The 18,897-nt window shown below is 44.7% G+C and overlaps 1 protein-coding gene across 1 annotated transcript in view; it reads left to right on the forward strand.

Moving 5' to 3' along the window:
* Positions 1-18,897, forward strand: part of WNT5B (Wnt family member 5B) — a 108,138-nt gene that overhangs the window by 66,749 nt on the left and 22,492 nt on the right. The window lies entirely within an intron of this gene.

The following is an 18,897-nucleotide window of genomic DNA, read 5'->3' on the forward strand; positions in this document are numbered from 1 at the left end:
ATATTAACTCTAAAGTCTCCATGGCACAATGTCCATTATATAGCAGGCACCCTGTAAATGTTGCTGAACTGAAATGAATGAGAGTAGTAATAACATAATATTTTTATGAAAGACTTTGGGCATATCAAAACTTCTCCAAGAGTTTGGACAAGCAATAGCAATGGGTAGCTGAGGTTTATAAAATGGTACCTTTCCAACTGCTTTCAAACTTCAGGATTTCCCGACAGCAACATTCTCTTCATTTCTAGTATTACTAAACAAGAGAGTACCTTGGGGCACCTCTTGGTTAGAGAATATCAAAGATAATAGTGGGCAAGGACTCGATTCACTGATTGTGAATAAGAGATTTAAGCAGCAGCAAAGGAACAGATAGATTTAAGCAGCAGCAAAGGAACAGATAGCCTAATTTTAAAATGGGCAAAGAACTTGAATAGGCATTTCTCCAAAGATGATATACAAATGGACAACGAGCAAATGAAAAGATGCTAACCACCACTAACTGCCAGGGAAATGCAAATTAAAAGCACAATAAGATAGCACCCCATACCTATTAGGAAGCTACTATTGATAAGACAGAAAATAAACAAGTGTTGGTGACATGTAGAAAAATTGGAACCCTAGGGCACCTGGGTGGCTCAGCGGGTTAAAGCCTCTGCTTTCAGCTCAGGTCATGATTCTGGAGTCCTGGGATCGAGTCCCACATCAGGCTCTCTGCTCAGCGGGGAGCCTGCTAACCTTCCTCTCTCTCTGCCTGCCTCTCTGCCTACTTGTGATCTCTGTCTGTCAAATAAATAAATAAATAAAATCTTTAAAAAATAAAAAAGAAAGAAAAAGAAAAATCCGAACCCTGACATACTGTTGGTGGGAATGTAGAATGGTTCAGCCCCTGAGGAAAACAGTATAGTGGGTCCTCAAAAATTTAAAAATAGAACTACCACATGTATAATCAGCAATTCCACTTCTGGGTTTATATTCCCTCCCCCCATATGAGAGCAGGGTCTCAAAGAGATATTTGTACATTCATCATTATTTACAATAGCCAAAATGTGGATGCAACCCAAGTGTCCATTGATGATGATTGGATGAGCAAAACCTGGTCTATACATGCAATGGAAAATGGAAAAGCTGTAAAAAGGAAGGAAATTCTGATGCAGGCTACAACGTGAAGGCATCTTGAGAACATACTGCTAAGTGAAATAAGCTAGTCACAAAAAGACAAATGAGTTCACTTATATGAGGTATGTAGAATAATCAAAGTCAAAGAAACAGAAAGTAGAATGGTGTTTGCCAGTGGCTTGGGGGAAGAAGAAATGGGGAATTGTTTATTGGATATAGAGTTTCATTTTTGCAAGATGGAAAGTTCCAGAGATTTGTTGCACAATGTGAATATACTTAACACCACTGAATTATATACTCAAAAAATAGTTAAGGTGGTAAGTTTTACGTTCTATATATTTCACTGTAATTAAAAATGTTTAAATAGAATAAACATTTTGAAATAAAGATGTAAATAAAAGGAAAAAAATAGGTGAAAATTGTTCTCCTATTAACAAGTTGCCAGGAATACCCTGAACTATTTGTTTACTTTTCCCAAATTATTAGTTTGCTATATCCTATAAACATGGGCTTTAACCACCACATTAAATAAGGGTTTGGGGTCTGGGTAGCTAGAGCCCTCTCCTTAAGTTGACTGTGCACTTTATTTTTTATTTTCATTATTACTATTTGTCGGAGGGAAGGGGGTTTTATTTGGGCAGACCTGGGGACAGGGAGGTTCTGCATCCAAAAGAAGATGTTGGGCGGGGTGCCTGGGTGGCTCAGTGGGTTAAGCCGCTGCCTTCGGCTGGGGTCATGATCTCGGGGTCCTGGGATCGAGTCCCGCATCGGGCTCTCTGCTCAGCAAGGAGTCTGCTTCCCTCTCTCTCTCTCTCTGCCTGCCTCTCCTTCTACTTGTGATTTCTCTCTGTCAAATAAATAAATAAAATCTTAAAAAAAAGAAGAAGAAGAAGAAGGTGTTGGGCCTCTTGGTGGTGACGCGTGGCTTGTGCTGGCGCCACAGGACCCGCTGGGATAGCGGCTTGATCTGGGAGTGGTGGAACTGCCCCAGTGCGGGTCGGAGGCACGCTGGCCGGGGACTCCTTCACATTCTGGATCTGGATCCAGTGGGCTCTCAGGTCCGGGTAGCACTGGTGACAGCGCCCCCAGTGGTCAGGTGCCGGGACTCCCAGTACAGGCCGTGTATGCGTGCTGCTCTGGGAGTCGAGGCGCCGCCAGGGTCCCAAGTTCCAAACCCAACGGTGGGGATTTCTCCAACACCTGTCTACACTGGACAATTTCCCGTGAAGACTTATTCATCTTCTTCCGCTGAGACAACAAAGCACCAGAATGGGGGACTTGGCGACCACATGATGAGGTGCCAAGATTCGCAGAGTGCAGCGGCTGGGTGGGCAGGCGGTGTGCCCAAGCTTCAGGGGGCCGTCCCTGCTCTCGCGGGCACCCACGAAAGGCGACTGCGCAATTTGTTGTCCGAACTGGAAAAACTCAGGAGAGCGAAAGAGGGTGCTACTAATGATCACACTCATACACACACGCACACACACACACACACACACACACCATGAATGGTCACTACCCCCTTCTCGAAACGGGTTGCCATTGGTAATTTGTAATTTGCAAGTTTTCAGCATTAACTCTAGTTATTTTATTTTATTTATTTTAACTCAAGTTATTTTATTTTATTTATTTTGTTAAGATTTGACAGAGAGAGCATAAGAAAGGGGAATAGCAGAGGGAGAGGGAGAATCGGCCTCCCCGCTGAGCATGGGGCCCCGTGCCAACTGGATCGGAGGACCCTGGGACCACGACCCCAGCGGAAGGCAGATGCTTAACCCTTGGAGCCACCAAGGCGCTCCAAGCATTAACTCTAATGTCTGTTTTGGTATTTTCAGGGACCGAAGGATTAGAAATATTATGCTAGAATAATCTTAAATATCAGTTGTCATTTGTAAATAATAACAAAAACCTTAGGTACTTGTTACAAAGCAGACAGATAAAGCAACTCTTAAAAAAAAAAGTGTAAATACAGCTGTTTCCAGGGCAGTGAACATCTAAAAAGGTAGATTTCAGTCAGTCAGTTCTTCGGAAACGTTAAAACAATTTTTGTGCACTGCTTCGAGCTTTGACATAGACAGAGATGTGGCAGTGGTGTTTCTGCCTTTAAGGATTTAGGAGGGAGCAGTGAGCTGGAGAGCACCTGCTCCTACTGGTGTGTTTCCTGGTGCCATTAGAGTGATGGAAATAAAATGTTTTGGTTTAGAGGGTCACCTAGGAAAGCCTAGAATTGCTGAGTAGGTATTGGTGGAGGAAGATTATTACATAGGGTGGAAACTTATTTAGAGAATAGGCTGAAGTTTTTCCTTAGTGGTTTAGAAAAAAAAATAAGAATACTGTATGACTAGTGGCCCTACATTGTCATACTTAGTTATGGTTCTTCCATCTTGAGGCATCAGTTAGGTTAATTGCAAAAAAAAAAAAAAAAATAGAAAAGAAAGTCCTCTTTACAAAGAATTTTTGGCTTTTTTTCCCCCCTTCGAGAACAAGGAAACTTTAACTCCAACTTGTCTGGAATTGGAATTCAGTATCTGAAGTCAGGAAATTTGAGTTGGTGGCTTGGACTTCGCTGCTGTTTTTACAAACTAGATTGCCTTGAAAAAAAAAAAGAGTTCTTGGGGGCACCTGGGTGTCTCAGTCGGTTGAATTTCTGCCCTTTGGCTCTGGTCATGATCTCTGGGTCCTGGGATTGAGCCCCTTATTAGGCTTCCTGCTTAGTAGAGACTTTGCTTCTCTCTCTCCCTCTCTCCCTCAGCCCCTCCCCACTGCTCATTCTCTCTCTCAAATAAATAAATAAATAAAATCTTTAAACAAACAAACAAACAAACAAACAAAAAAGAAAACAGAAAAAGAAATGTTCTTAATTGGTGGTCTTTCTCCTCATTTGCCCAATTCTCTGCTCTCTGACAGGAAAGGTGAATGGCACACATACAGATGGGGATGGAAAAGAGGAGCCATTCAGTGTTCTACCTGGCCCAAAAAAAGACCCAGGGGCGAGGATGGCTTCCCTGGGTGTCTTCCTTGAGTGCCTGGGACATGGGGGCTCCTTAGATCACCTCTGTTCCCAAGACAGCCTCGTGAGCTCAATCTCCACCAGATTCGGAGTCTGAAGTTGGGCACTGGAATCCCGGCTCTCCCATTATAGATACATGGCCTTTGGCAAAGTGACTGAAATTCTTTGAGGTTCAGTTTCCTCATCTATAAAATGAAACTAATTCCTATTCACAGAACAGTTGTCCGAATTCCCTGAGTGGGGAGATGGAAATCCGCAGGAAAGGCAGGGCCTTAGTGCAGAACCTGGCACAGAGGAGAGATCTAATAAATGCTATTTTGGCTTTTCTTTGATAAATGCACTGTGGGGGGAAAAAAAAACCCACACAGGTATGCCCCCAAATTGTGTAGATAGACGTTTGCTGACAGTTAAACATTTTTTTAAATGTTATTTCCTGTTTTTAAGAAATGTGCAGGTTAAAGGAACGGAAACATAGCAAAAGTGCGAGTGCATGATACCATGATCTTTTGGGTAGAGCAAGCCATCTGTCTCTCTGCACCTCCTTGTCTCCTCCGAAAGTCAGGAAGAGCAACGTCTTCCATTCAGTCACCGGTAGTCCCAGCCTGCTCTTCTGCTAGAGGAACATCCAACTTACTGCCTTCAATGTATTATATGACCATCACTCACACTTTTTCTTAGAGCAGTGGATCTCAAACTTGAGCATGCGTCAGAAGGCCTTTAAAGCCTTCTGAGTCAGAAGTCTGGGGTGGGGCTGGGACTTGGTATTTCTAACAAGCTCCCAGGTGATACCGATGCTGCTGACCTGGGATCACAACACCAGCCACCACTGCTGAGCAACTTCCTACTACCCAGTTCTCCTTCTCCTGCTTTAAAACTTCTATTATGGGGCCCCTGGGTGGCTCAGTCTCTTAAGCGTCTGCCTTCAGCCCTGGTCATGCTCACTAGGTCCCGGGATGGAGCTCCATGTTGGGCTCCCTGCTCAGCAGGGAGTCGGCTTCTCCTTCTCCCTTTCCCTTTCCCCCCTGCTTGCACTCTGTCTCTCTCTTAAATGAATAAATAAAATCTTAAAAAAATAAATAAAACTTCTATTAAGTTATACTTCCTAAAGGGAGAGCCCTTCTTAGCAAAATAAAAATAACATAGAAAAAACAACAACTATGTTTCCCCCACTTGTCTTTTATCTTTTAGATCATAAGCTCATGATGACTGCATTTTCCCCCCCAGTGATAAGAGTGAAAAGAACATAGGCTTTGCTGTCAGACAGATTCTGGCTTAAAATCTTGACTCTATTACTTATAAGCTCTGTGATTTTGGACAAGTTATTTAACCCATTGGGGCCTTGGTTTTCTTGTCTGTGAAATAGCACTAGTGGTTTTTTTGTCTTGAGAGTTTGGGGAGAGTTGAATGGGATGACGCATGTCACCTCCTAGTATACTTCCTGACCATAATGAAAATATCTAATATCCATGGAGCATTTGTTGTGCATTAGACTTTCTTTTAAGGTCTTTTTTTTTTTTTTTTAAGATTTTATTTATTTATTTGGCAGACAGAGATCACAAGTAGGCAGAGAGGCAATCAGAGAGAGAGAGAGGAAGAAGTAGGCTTCCTGTTGAGCAGAGAGCCTGATTTGGGGCTTGATCCCAGGACCGTGGGATCATGACCTGAGCCGAAGGCAGAGGCTTTAACCCACTAAACCACCCAGGCGCCCCTCTTTTAAGGTCTTTACACAGATGGACTTACCTGTTCTTCACAACAGTTAACTTGTACCCCCTGTGGAGAGAGTTCCATTTTACAGATGAAGAAACTATGGCACAGAGCAGTGACTTGCTCAAGACCAAACAGCTAGTGGAACGGGAATTTGAACTTAGTCTGCATCTGGAGACCACATTCTAAGTCACTGTGCAGGTTGATTGTTCCATCGTGCTAGGATGCAGGTTCTGTATGACACCAAAGAAGGATGGGTCCGTGAAAACAACGGTTAGCCGGGAATGAGATAGTGATAGCACTGGGAGCAGTATTGGGCTGGGGCCCGGTGTGGGTTTCATGTGACACTTGAAGACCCTGGTTGGTTAGCTAGCTGAGGTAGGTCGGTATTTGTGTGCATGCGTATGTGTGTGAGAAAGAGCACAAGAGAGCAAGAGCACATGTGTGAGTGTGGGTAGATACACAGATCATCCGTTTTACACCTCCAGGCTTACAGGTGGACGCCTGGATGGCTCTGGCCCCCTGTGGTCCCCAGGGAATGCACTTGTGTGTAATTATGTCCCCCTCTAGTGGCTGCTTCCCCATTAGCCCTTTCTCCATGGAACAGTCAGGCCACTCGGTGCTTCTTCCAAATGAGACTCCTTGATCGAAGCTGACGACCTGGGCATGGAAGGGCCAGGCTGAGAGAAGAGGAGCGAGGCCCAGGGCAAGAAGAGAATGGGAGAGTATGAAGGAAGGAAAACCCACTACCGGAAACAACAACTCGTCCACTGCTGGCGGGGAGGAAGGGGAGGTGGGAAAGGCGGAGCCTTCAGAGAGAGCGGAGGACGGAAGGTTGTTGGTGTCAAGTGAGGCTCCTACACAGCAGTTTCATGAAGTACTATTTTGTGTTTGTGGGATGGGACAGTTACTGCACCTAGACCTCCTTCCAGAGCGTCAGTACTGAGGGCTGGGGTGGAAGCGGAGAAAGAATATTCTTAGCCAGTTTCAATTCTCTTTTCCGAGGGGAAGTAAGCACAGACTGTGGGGCTGACAAAGGCTGGCTACACTCCAGGCTTGCCTCTCCATAGCCTCAGGCTGTGGTGGTTCTTTCTGCCAGCGAAGGTCATCCTCATAGGTTTGTCATATCTTGATAAATATTTCAAAAGGGAAGCAGGGGTCAAGATCAATCTTACTCAGAACTGGTTTGTAACTGCACATCGGGCCTGGGACTCTGCTGTCTAAAGCCTTACTGAGCCAGAGTCTGAAGGTGATTCCTATTTTGAAAAGGTACTGGGGCTGAGCCAGGCTTTTCTGGAAAGTTCTATATGGATGAACCAGAGCATTTACATTTCTTACATAATCCCAGACCCAGAGGAGTCTGAGGGACCGGCCCTGGCCGTGTTGCAGAGCTCACAGCCAGCTTCCCTTTTCTGCCAACAGGGTAGGGTTAAAGGTCTACAAATAGCCAGAATTAACTCTTCACACCCTGGAAGAAAGATGGTTAGGAGACAAAAATCAGCTCTCTACATCATGTGATCCTGCTGTTTTCCCGAATACCAGTCATTCCTAAAGATGTCAGTAACAGGTCTTCCCTCTTCTGGGAGGGACATGAAAACAGTACAAAAACCTGTCCAAGTGTTTTCTAAATTTGGGACAATTTCTCTCAGTTTCGAGGCCTGGAATTCAGTGAGGTTTTTGATTTGTTGTTTACTTTTTTTTTTTTTTTAACATTTCACTTACCACTTCACAGCCAAAGTGTTCAAGTAACTGACTCAAGTAACTGTTCAAGTAACTGGCTACTGTTGTAACTATGGAGAATTCTTTGATTCAGCTGGCTGAGGGCACAAAGTGGAATTGGAGTTGTCAACATTTTGGCATAATGACAAAACAGTAATTAGATGGCACCTGCCCTTTACAGCTCTCAGAGCACCGTGCAGACATTAAGTAGCAAACACTTGTTTGTTTGCAAATGGAGACAATAAAGTATAGTATAAAGAAATTATTTTCTTGGGGTCCCGGGAACAATTGAGGTTGAGTCCCTCTTTCCCAGGATCTGAAGGACATCTTTGAATTCTGCACTCAGGTGCAAGCTCAGGATTGACTTCCTGCTCGATGTGTGTGGTGGGAAGGATAATCAGATGTTGGCAGCAGTACACAGAAATCTGATCACTTATGCTACTAAGTGGTTAGGGTAGCTAATTGATTTAACTGCAATAAGGGAGGACCCGCGAACCTTTTATTTTAGGTAGAGTGATTCTGTGTGTACCCCAAGTATGTTAGTAACAAAGTGCTATGCGGAAAATGGAAGATAATCTTTGAGATCCCCTTGCAGCCTAGTCCTCCATTTTTCCTGATTTTAAACCTATAAATTTTAAAAGTTTGGCACAGTTTGAAATAAGTGTATAAACTAAGAAATGTAGCTGACAGAGCTAAAATTGAATTAGCCTGCAGGTGATTTCACCAGCAACATGTCTAGTCTGTAATGCATCACTGTAGGGACTGCATATTTGCTTTTATATGCTTCATTTAATATCTTGTTTATCATAATTTTCATGTTTATCAAAACATTACATTTATTTTATTTTATTTAAATATTTTATTTATCTATTTGACACAGAGAGAGAGAGAGAGATCACAAGTAGGCAGGCGTTGGAGGGGGGAACAGGCTCCCTGCTGAGCGGAGAGCCTGATGCAGGGCTCAATCCCAGGATCCTGAGATCATGACCTGAGCCAAAGGTAGAGGCTTAACCCACTGAGCCACCCAGGTGCCCCAAAATATAGCATTTATTAAACACATTCTGGGGGTGTCTGGCTGGCTCAGTCAGAAGAGCATGTGACTCTTGATCTTGGGGTCGTGAGTTCAAGCCCCATGATGGGTGTAGAGATTATTAAAAACTAATAAATAGGGATGCCTGGGTGGCTCAGTCAGTTAAGTGTCTGTCTTTGGCTCAGGTCATGATCCCTTGCTCAGTGGGGAAACGGCTTCTCCCTCTGCTTGCCGCTCCCCATGCTTGTGTATGTGTGTGCACTCTCTTTCTCTGTCTCTCTGACAAATAAATAAATAAAATCTTAAATAAATAAATAAACTTCAAAAAAGAAAAAAAACATTTTGTAAGGTACCCTAAACTGGCAGAAAGTTGTAGCTACTACATGAACTGATACATGAACTAAAGTTTTCCTTTGTTCTATGGTGTAAGATAGTAAGTGTTTAATCCTTGACCAATATAAAGAATCATACAGTTAACATTAAATCATCTTAAATTATCTGCAGCTCTGGAAGAAACTGGCTGCTCAGTTCAAATGCATGGATCATGTTCCAAACTGAGGGTTGTATTTGATTGGTTGATTGGTTTTGCTTTTTTTAAAAATACCAAGTTTCATTTTTTTAAGTTTTTCCTTTTTTTTTTTTTTTTTTAGATTTTATTTATTTGAGAGAGAGAGGGAGAGAGAATGAGCAAGGGGAAGGACAGAGGGAGAAGCAGGCTCCCTACTGAGCAGGGAGCCCAATGTGGGGCTCAATCCCCAGACCCTGAGATCATGACCTGAGCTGAGGGCAGACACTTAACCGACTGAGCCACCCAGGCGCCCCATACTTTTTTTTTTTTAAGTTTTATTCATTTAAGTAAGCTCTTAAATGGGAGGCTTGGGGCTCAAACTCATGACCCCAAGATCAAAAGTCATATGCTCCTCCAACTCAGTCAGCCAGGTACCCCTCAAGTTTTATATTTTTTTATTCTGTTCATTTGAATTCCAAGAGAAGGGACGCCTGGGTGGCTCAGTCAGTTAAGCGTCTGCCTTGGCTCAGGTCATGATCCCAGGGTCCTGGGATCAAATCCCACATTAGGGTGCCTGCTCAGCATGGAGCCTGCTTCTTTTTCCTGCTGCCTTTGCCTGCCGCTCCCCCTGCTTATACTATCTTTCTCTCTCTGACAAATAAATAAAATAAAATATTAAAAAAGAGAGAGAGAGAGATGAATTCTAAGATAAAGCTGGAAAAGGAGAATTGAAGACCTGGAAATAATATTGTCTGCTGTTGGGGGTTCTACCATGGGGAAAAAAAATGGCCTCAAAAAAAAAAAGAGAGAGAAAAAAAAGTTGGTGGGAACTAAGTTTGTAGCATTATGCAAGAGAAGGAACCCGGATTACATATAAAAGTTAAACTGCTTTCACACCCTGTTCTTAAATGTAAGGGATGCAAATATGTGGCAGCAGTAGGTGGGAGCCTGAATGTTTTCCAAAACATCTCTTAAATATTAGGGGTCCAGAAAGACTCTGAGTCAAGTAGAAAATTCTATAGCAAATGAGTGTCTGTGTATCTAGCTCCTGCTTGAGTGGACCTCCTTTTGCCCCCTTCTGTTCACAAAAAAAAAGAAACTCTCTCTAAACACTGAAATAAAATCAACAACAATAACACAGCTTTTAAAAGGCACGTTAGAGATCCAACTGGATTCTATTCCTGCCTTTTTCTGTAGCATATTGATTTGATGTGCTTCATGGCTAAATGGTTCTTGATCTGGTTGATGGTTTGGGGGATGTATACAATTGTAAAAAATTCAATCAAGCCGTATATTTAAGATTTGTGCATTTTTCTCTATGTTTTGTTTCAATAAAAAACCTGTTTATTTGTTTAAGTCACAGGGGGTTTCATGGGTCAAGGACAGTTTACGTCTATGCATACAAATTATCCCAAGTTCTCTTTGTTCAACAGACTGATCAAACAGGTAGAGATTTTAGCAGCAACTGGTGCCTAGAATTTAACAGGGATGGGGACTTGGCACCCTGCCCCCCCACAACCCCACGGCCCCATCTTACTTGTAATTGTCACTCCATTCCCAGACCTTCCTGGCCTGGCTCCCGAGGGCGAGGACTGTGACCGTTTTGTTCCTCCTCACCTCCAAGCCTCCTGGTACAGTGGATGCCGTCAGCACTCAACAAATATTGCCTCTAATTCTGATTATTTTTCTTTGGCTAGTATATAGTGGGGGTGGGGAGTAGAGTGGGAGAGAGAGGGGAAGAGGACACTGCTTCTCTAAAGAATGGATTAGTGAATGAATCCGTGTTGTGGGAAACAACCGCAGGGGTGTGGGGGGCGGGTGCTGGAAGAGACAACACAGGCATTTCTGGGTTTGCCTCAGTCTTTGAGAATTGTTTTCTCAACCTTGGCAAAATGCAAGAGTTCTATCATTTGCTGCGCGCCATTCCATGCTGTTCCCTACTGAGCCAAGTCAGGTCCCATTCTTGCTACATTTTCCGTTGACTTTTTGGTTGTTGATATCGGCCTTTTAGGATAGGGTGTGTGGTTTCTCTTCACACAAACATGAACACGTTTACCACTGAAACATTCCTAGGGGTCTGGTCATCTTCAGCTGGGCATCGTGTTTGGGATGTGTTTTTACATTCTGTTCTTACTTCCATCTGTGGGTGCCCCCCCCCCCCCCGCCGTGGCTTTCCATGGTTGGTGAGCATGCTACATAGGAGTAGAAAAATGCAGCCAGGAAGTCGCCCAAACCATGGTGATGCCGTGTGCCACTGACGCACGTTTGTCTGTGACCTAGGAGAGCCTCACAGCCAGCTGTCTTTGCCTGTGACTGCCATCCCAGACAGGGATATCCACAAGGACAAGACCCTTTTTGCAAATCAAGGACACTCCTTGCTTATTCGTGTCCCAATGGCGGCGATCCAACAGCAGTCCTGCTAATAATGTTTCCTTGATTTCAACTTGGGGGGCACGGCCACTGGGCAGTTTTTGCAGAGAACCCTCATTAGACTCTCCCCCTCCAGGGACGCCTGGGTGGCTCAGTCCGTTAAGCATCTGCTTTCGCTTCAGGCTATGATCCCAGAATTGTGGGATCCAGTCCCACATCGGATACCCTGCTCAGCGGGGAGTCCGCTTCTCCCTCTGCCTGCTGCTCCCCCTGCTTGTGCTCTCTTGAGCTGTCTCTCTCTCTGACATAATATATAAATAAATAAAATCTTAAAAAGAGAAAAAGAATTACCCTCTCCATTACCTTTCTGAACTATTTAAGCGGAATTTCTAAATCCTATTGAAAGTAACAGTGTTGTTTCCTTTTGCTAGTAGAATGCAGATGGCGGGAGAGAGTTGGTTTCTTCCGTCATTCGAATCCCGGCACATGTCAGGACGGTGCCCCAGCCACGGAGCGTGGTGAGGTTCGGAGAAACCGCAGAGCCAAATCACGCCTTCTGACTCAACACTTCCGTTCTCTGGGTCACTTCAGCACGTATCTCGTCACGGGGTTTCTTCTGGCAGAAACAAGCTTTTGCACGGGAGTCAGCCAGGCAAAGCCAGGTTTCCGCGGCCGGCTGAGTTTGAGGACCCATCTGGCTCGCCCACCACTAGCAGCCTTGTGGATGTAGGGCCTCTCCCGAGAATCGGTATTCACGGAGAAGCAGAGAGAAGCTCAAATAGCCCAGCTGGATTTCCAGGTCCTGAGTGGAATGTGTAACCCCTTTGACTTCTGAGCTGAGAAAATTGGATGCGGCTGTCACCGAAAGAGAATAAATATGGAAGCCCACAGTGCTCTGCTCGCAGCCACTTTTATTCCGTTGAATTGAGCACATAATGGAAGGCAGGCGCGCTCCGGGAGGCACAGGGCCAGGCCAGCGCGAGGAGTGCGACTGTTCAGTCCGTTGAGCCCACGGCTGTGGGCAAGATCCTTTAGGCGCCTTTAGCTGGCCGCTGAGGGAGAGATGCAGGCGGGAAGGTCCCCTTCTGGGATCCTCCCGCAAGTGTTCTAATCTTAAAGCTAAATGACTTATGCGAGAGGAAATACAGATGGCTGATCAACACCTAGAAGTGTGTACCCTCACTAGTGATCAAAGAAATGCAGCTTATTTATTTATTTTTAAAGGTTTAATTTATTTATTTGACAGAGAGAGAGACAGCAAGAGAGGGAACACAAGCAGGGGGAGTGGGAGAGGGAGAAGCAGGCTTCCCACTGAGCAGGGAGCCCACCTCGGGTCTCAGGACCCTGGAATCATGACCCAAACAGAAAGTAGACGCTTAACGACTGAGCCACCCAGGTGCCCCAGAAATGCAGTTTAAAATCGGATGGCCGTTTTTACCTATTATGAGAAAAGATTCTTTTAAGTGGCACTATCCAGAGTTAATCATAATTAGCTTCTGTCACTTAAAACTAAAACCTAGTGTAGTATTTTATTAGGCTTTACTTTCATTAAAGATTGGAAATCTTTTTTTTTTTAAGATTTTATTTATTTATTTTAAAGATTTTATTTATTTACTTGACAGGCAGAGATCACAAGTAGATAGAGAGGCAGACAGAGAGAGAGGGGGAAGCAGGCTCCCCGCTGAGCAGAAAGCCTGATTCGGGGCTTGATCCCAGGACCCTGGGATCATGACCTGAGCCGAAGGCAGAGGCTTTAACCCACTGAGCCACCCAGGTGCCACAAAGGTTGGAAATCTAAAAAATATTTTATTTTGGAAGAGCCATCAGTCACCCAATGTACTTAATGAGCCAGTTTCCCTGGGTTGGTTGACTGGTCAGTAGATGCCAGAGATGTTAGGGCTGCACAAGACATTAGGGATTATATGGTTCATCGTTTTATGACATCATTGAGAAATCAAGGACCCAGAGCAGCTGTGTGACTTGTTCAAGGTCACACAGTCAGCAAGACCCAGGACTGCATTAGTAAAATATGATAAACTAGTATTTAGAGCTTGCTGTAGGTAAAATAGCTTAGTATGGGATTAAACTTTTTTTCTTTTTTAATAGCTCAAGAACATTGTGCTTTACCATCTTTCCAGACAGACAAAATGTCTTGGACCTCGAAGGATAGGAATTTAGGCATTGTTACCCTCACTCAGTCTGTCCTCATATGACTGAGTTACTGGATATCTCTCTATATTTTTAATGAGGATAGGAATTTATCAACAGTTGAAGTTCCCCCCTTTTCTTTTTGGTAAAGATTTTATTTATTTATTTGAGAGTGTGAGAGAGAGCACATGAGCAGGGGGAGAGACAGGTGGAGAGGGAGAATCAGGCTCCCTACTGAGGAGGGAGCCTGATACAGAACTCAGTCCCAGGACTCTGGGATGGTGACCTCAGCCAGCCAGATGCCCCTACAACTGAAGGCTATTTGACTGTCTTAGAAACCACTTGAGCAACTATAAATAAAAATGGAGTGTTGACAGTCCAAAAAGGGGGTTTTATTTCTGATGGGTGTGGAGCCTGAGGCTCCCACAACCAGTGAGATCATACCTGAGCTAAAACCAAGACTTGGATGCTTAACTGACTGAGCCACCCAGGTGCCCCCAAAAGGGAGAGTTTCTACAAGTACAGAGATAAGTCTCACACAAATTAGCTTGAGAGTCGTAAGAGTTAGGCTAAGGTTAGCTTCTGTATAAACACCCAAGTGTGATCGGCTCTAAAGCCATTGAAGTTTGTTCCTAGCCCAAGTAAAAGGCAAAATGCATGTTCCTTATTGGCAAGCTGTCCTCTGAGTGGTAATTGTTGGACCTGGGCTTTTCTGTCTTAAGGACTCTCCTCCTCCCTCACTTGGAAAGCCACCATACTTATCTACTTCAAGGTGAAAGAAGGAAAATGAGCGTGGAGGACTGCTTGTGGGTGGATTTTGTGGGCCTGGAGTGGAAGTGGTAGACATAATTTCTTCTAACATTCCATTAGAAAGAACCCAGTCTTTCTGATGACAACATCTTAGTCCTTTGGAGGCTGGAGGACGTAGTCAAGCTGTGCGTGGTTTCAGTGACGATCAAGTGAGCTCTGCTACAAATAGCTTTGAGGGTCTAAAGTGGGAAGACAGCATATGGCGGTGAAGTAACTTCTTGGGCAAACCTATATATATGTGCACATACATACAATCCCAGGAATGCAGGCGTTATCGATAATTACTTCTACTATTTTTTAAAGATTTTATTAAATAAGGGGCGCCTGGGTGGCTCAGTGGGTTAAAGCCTCTGCCTTCGGCTCCAATCATGATCCCGGGATCCTGGGATCGAGCCCTGCAACGGGCTCTCTGCTCCACGGGGATCCTGCTTCTCTCTCTCTCTCTCTCTCTCTCTCTCTCTCTGCCTGCCTCTCTGCCTATTTGTGATCTCTGTCTGTCAAATAAATAAATAAATAAATATCTTAAAAAAAAAAGAGAGATGGCCAGATCCCATGGATATCAAACCTGTTCCAAGCACCTCATGGATCCTTGGAGATGAGCATAAAAATAGTGGGCTCTCCCCGAAGCCACATGCAAACATACTATCATCAATATTCCTTTTTTTATATAAGATTTTATTATTTATAAGAGCGCGAGAGAGTGAGAGGGGAAAGGTCAGAGGGAGAAGCAGACTCCCCGGTGAGCAGGGCTCCTATGTGAGACTCAGTCCTGGGACTCCAGGATCATGACCTGAGCTGAAGGCAGTCGCTTAACCAGCTGAGCCACCCAGACATCCTCATCAGTATTCTTTATTTCAATTCAGTAGTGACCAAAGGCAAGTGGTCTGAGGGCCCGTGCTGGAGGTTGGTTCCCACCACTAACATTTGTCATTCTCATGGATGCGTAACGCATAGACCACACCTCCTCCCCTTCCTTCCACTCGGGCTGACCATGTTTTTTCTGCCCCTTATCGTGTTTCTGTTGGATTAGTCCTCCCAGCTGGGCTCCCGGCCCCTAGACTCTTACTCGCTGTTGCTGGCAAACCATCAGCAGTTTTCCCAATACAGATGCGATGATGCCTCTCTTCTGTTTAAATGCCATGGATGGTTCCTGCAGATGACAGAGGAAAGCTCAAACTCCCGGGTGGGCCCTCAGATCTTCCGTGGGTAAGTCCCAGTGTGAAGAGCCTGCTTCACCAACAGTTAATGACTTTTTTGCTTTGAATTTTGACTTTGGTTCTCTCTCTGTTTTGATTTTGTTTTTTAAAGAGTTATTTATATCTTTGAGAGAGAGAAAGAGAGAGAGCTTGTGCTCACGAGTACAAGTGGGAGAGGGGCAGAGGAGGACAACCGTGAAGCAGGCCTCCCCGTGGCGTGAGGAGCGCAGCGCAGGGCTCAGTCTCACGACCCACGAGATCGCCACTTGAGTCGAAACCAAGAATCTGACGCCCAACCAACCGAACCACCCAGACACTCCTCTGGTTTTTCAAAAAAATAAATAAATATTAAATTTTTAAAGATTTATTTATTAATTTGAGAGAGAGAGAGCATGTATGAGACTAAGAGGGAGAAGGGGCAAAAGGAGAGGGAGAAGCAGACTCTCTGATGAACCGGGAGCCCAATCCGAAGCTTGATCCCAGGACTCTGAGATCATGACCTGAGCTGAAGGCAGATGCTTAACTGACTGAGCCACCCAGATGCCCCTATCTTTTAATTTATTTTCAAGTAGGCTCCACTCCCAGGGCAGAGCCCAGTTCAGGGTCCAAACCCATGACCCTGAGATTTAGACCTGAGTTGAGATCAGCCGTCGGACGCTGGGCTGACCGAGCCACCCAGGCACCCCTCTTTCTGTTTTTTTATAGTTGAATTTTGGACATGAAATTGTTGTGTGATGTTCTTATCATTCTCGAAGTGTGTCCTGTGTTTGCAGGCCTCTGCACTTCTCCCAGTCGGCAGGGCTCACTCTCTCATCTCCCCTTGTGGGAACTCTGCCTGTCCTCTTAGGGACAAGTTCAAATACCACTCTATCGTGAAGCATGTCCTCCTTCGGAATTAATTACCCTATCTTAGGACCAGTACTTGGATTCAAAAGATAAGAATCAGAAAGTAGTTGCTACCTCCATTATAACACGTCACTCTGCTAAATATTGGCATCTTGTGCATGTTTGCCTCACCCCTGCAAGATCGTAAGAATTTCTTTTACTCTTTGAGTAAGACCTAGTAGATGCTCAATAATGGGTACTGATTAGAAATGGAGTCACGGGAAGAATTTCATTTCCATTACTTTCTGGCATTTTTCATTGGATCTGAACTTTTTCCTTTTCCCTTGAGCAGCAAATGCAAACTAGTCACACATTTAATTCTAATCATGAAAAATTGCTCCCAACTTCGTTACGTTGTCTCCTTTTCCCAATGATAACTCTAAAGACCGTGCTTGGGATTGTTACTGGGATAGAAAAAGTGTGTCTCCCTGGCTGGTAGGTGTGGTGTTGGGGGTCTTGGTCCCAGGCCCTGGGATACAGAGTTAGCCGCCCTCACTCAAGTTCCTGTAACAGCTTACGTGTTCCCTCTATTACAGTAGACTTCATTGCACCAAACTTGAATAATGGGAGCCCTTGAGCAAGAGGGCTGGGGCTCCATGAAGGAGGCAGGGGAAAGAGCCCTAAAAGAAAGGAAAGAATCTCAGCAGTGAACCAAAATACTCTTTAATGTGCCCTGGCCTGCCTGAGTTTGGTGATCCTGCTTTTTCCTGAAGCAGCCACCCAACTCAGTTGTATTGAATTCCCCAAATCTGAACCTGCAAGGCCCACAAACCCAGTCTGAAGCCGGCTGGCAGGGAGCCCCGTGGTGGCGACTAAGATGTGATGGTCTCAGTGCTGGGGGAGGTGAGCGAAGCGGCCGCTGGGCTTCTCACCTGGTGAGGAAGAGAATAAGGCTGCGTGTGAGAGGGACCCAATGCTTTCCGTCAGTGTTGTTCATTAGAAAGCTCTTGGCACTTTTTCCCTTTGAGGACCTAGGAGCTCTTGCCTAACACCATCTGAAGGTCAGCTTGAAACACAAGAGTGGCAGCTCAGGGCAGTGACATAACTTAGAGTGACTGGTTTCCCTCCAAATAAAAAGCCAAATGTCATTTCTGCATGAACAAGTCGGCTGGGCGCAGGTGGGGGTGGGGGTAGTTCAGTGGCTGGCTGTCCTTTCCCACTCTGCTGTTGGAGCCCAGCCAGCCAGCCTTTATACTGCCATTGTCTGCGCGCACTCACGGCTCAAGGCCTCTGGATCCAGAGCGCTGTTTCTGCGACTCTTTCCACGGCAAGTTTCACCTTCCACTTGTTGATAGAAGTGAAACAATCCTCCTATCCTTCCAAGTTGAAAATGCCCATGTTTGAAGTCTAAGGGTGGCAGCTTCACTACGATTCCAAGATGGCAAGAAGACTCGAAGGAGGGGAGGCAGTAAGTTCTCATCCAAACTTAGCTCCTGGGATGGAATGACAGAATTGTTTAGAAAAAGAGTAGAGTTAGCATAATTGTGTTCAAAACTCCATATGTGCAAATCCAGATTTATAAATGGTTCAGAATGATTATTCTTATAGTAAAATGACTATTGTATATGTAACATATATAATATATAATACACACATGACAGTTCCTTTAAATAACAGTGGCATACTGAAAAGCCTTAGGGCACTTGACAAGCAAAATGTACGTGTGAAACAGCCAGGAGAAATGCAATGGAGAACAGTAGGAATTTGGGAGAATTAGGGAGCCTGTGCACCCCCTCCCACTCACCAAGACATTTATATTCCAAAAATTTAAAATCATTGTGTTAGCCAAAGAGATTTTGTTTGCCAGTTGGTGAGCCTGCTTTTTTAAATAATAAGATTTCCCCAGGTCTTTTTACAATATGCTTCAGTTTGCAAAAACAAGAACACATTTTCTTGACTGTATAAGACACATTTTTATTCTAATAGCCTCTGGCATAGAGAGTTCATCCCCCTGCCCAGGATGGGGAGCCAGAATCTTTGTTTCATTTGCCCTACCCAAGCCAGGGAATTTGCAGAAGTGAGTGGCAGTCTCCCAGGAAAATATTTTTTCCCATAGAATCGGACTCAGTGGAAATAAAGTTACTTGGAGAAAAATGAGACTGCTTTCCCGTCAACTCCCCAACTCTCTTGAAACAAAGTCCAAAACCACAGCTCCATGCTTCTAGAACAGTTTCCTATACCACACTGATCGGTGGCCATACCCCTCTGCCTTCTTTGTTAGAGCATCTTTTGAAATTAATTTATGAGGATTTAGGAGAAGGAAAAATTTCTTTCTTATCATCTGCATGGAGTAAGACCTCCGGGGCACCTGGGTGGCTCAGTGGGTTAAATGTCTGCCTTTAGCTCGAGTCATGATCTGAGGGTCCTGGGATCAAGCCCCTCGTCGGGCTTCCTGCTCAGGGGA

The sequence above is a fragment of the Mustela nigripes genome, chromosome 6 (assembly GCF_022355385.1).
Source record: "Mustela nigripes isolate SB6536 chromosome 6, MUSNIG.SB6536, whole genome shotgun sequence".
In the NCBI taxonomy this organism is placed as follows: Eukaryota; Metazoa; Chordata; class Mammalia; order Carnivora; family Mustelidae; genus Mustela; species Mustela nigripes.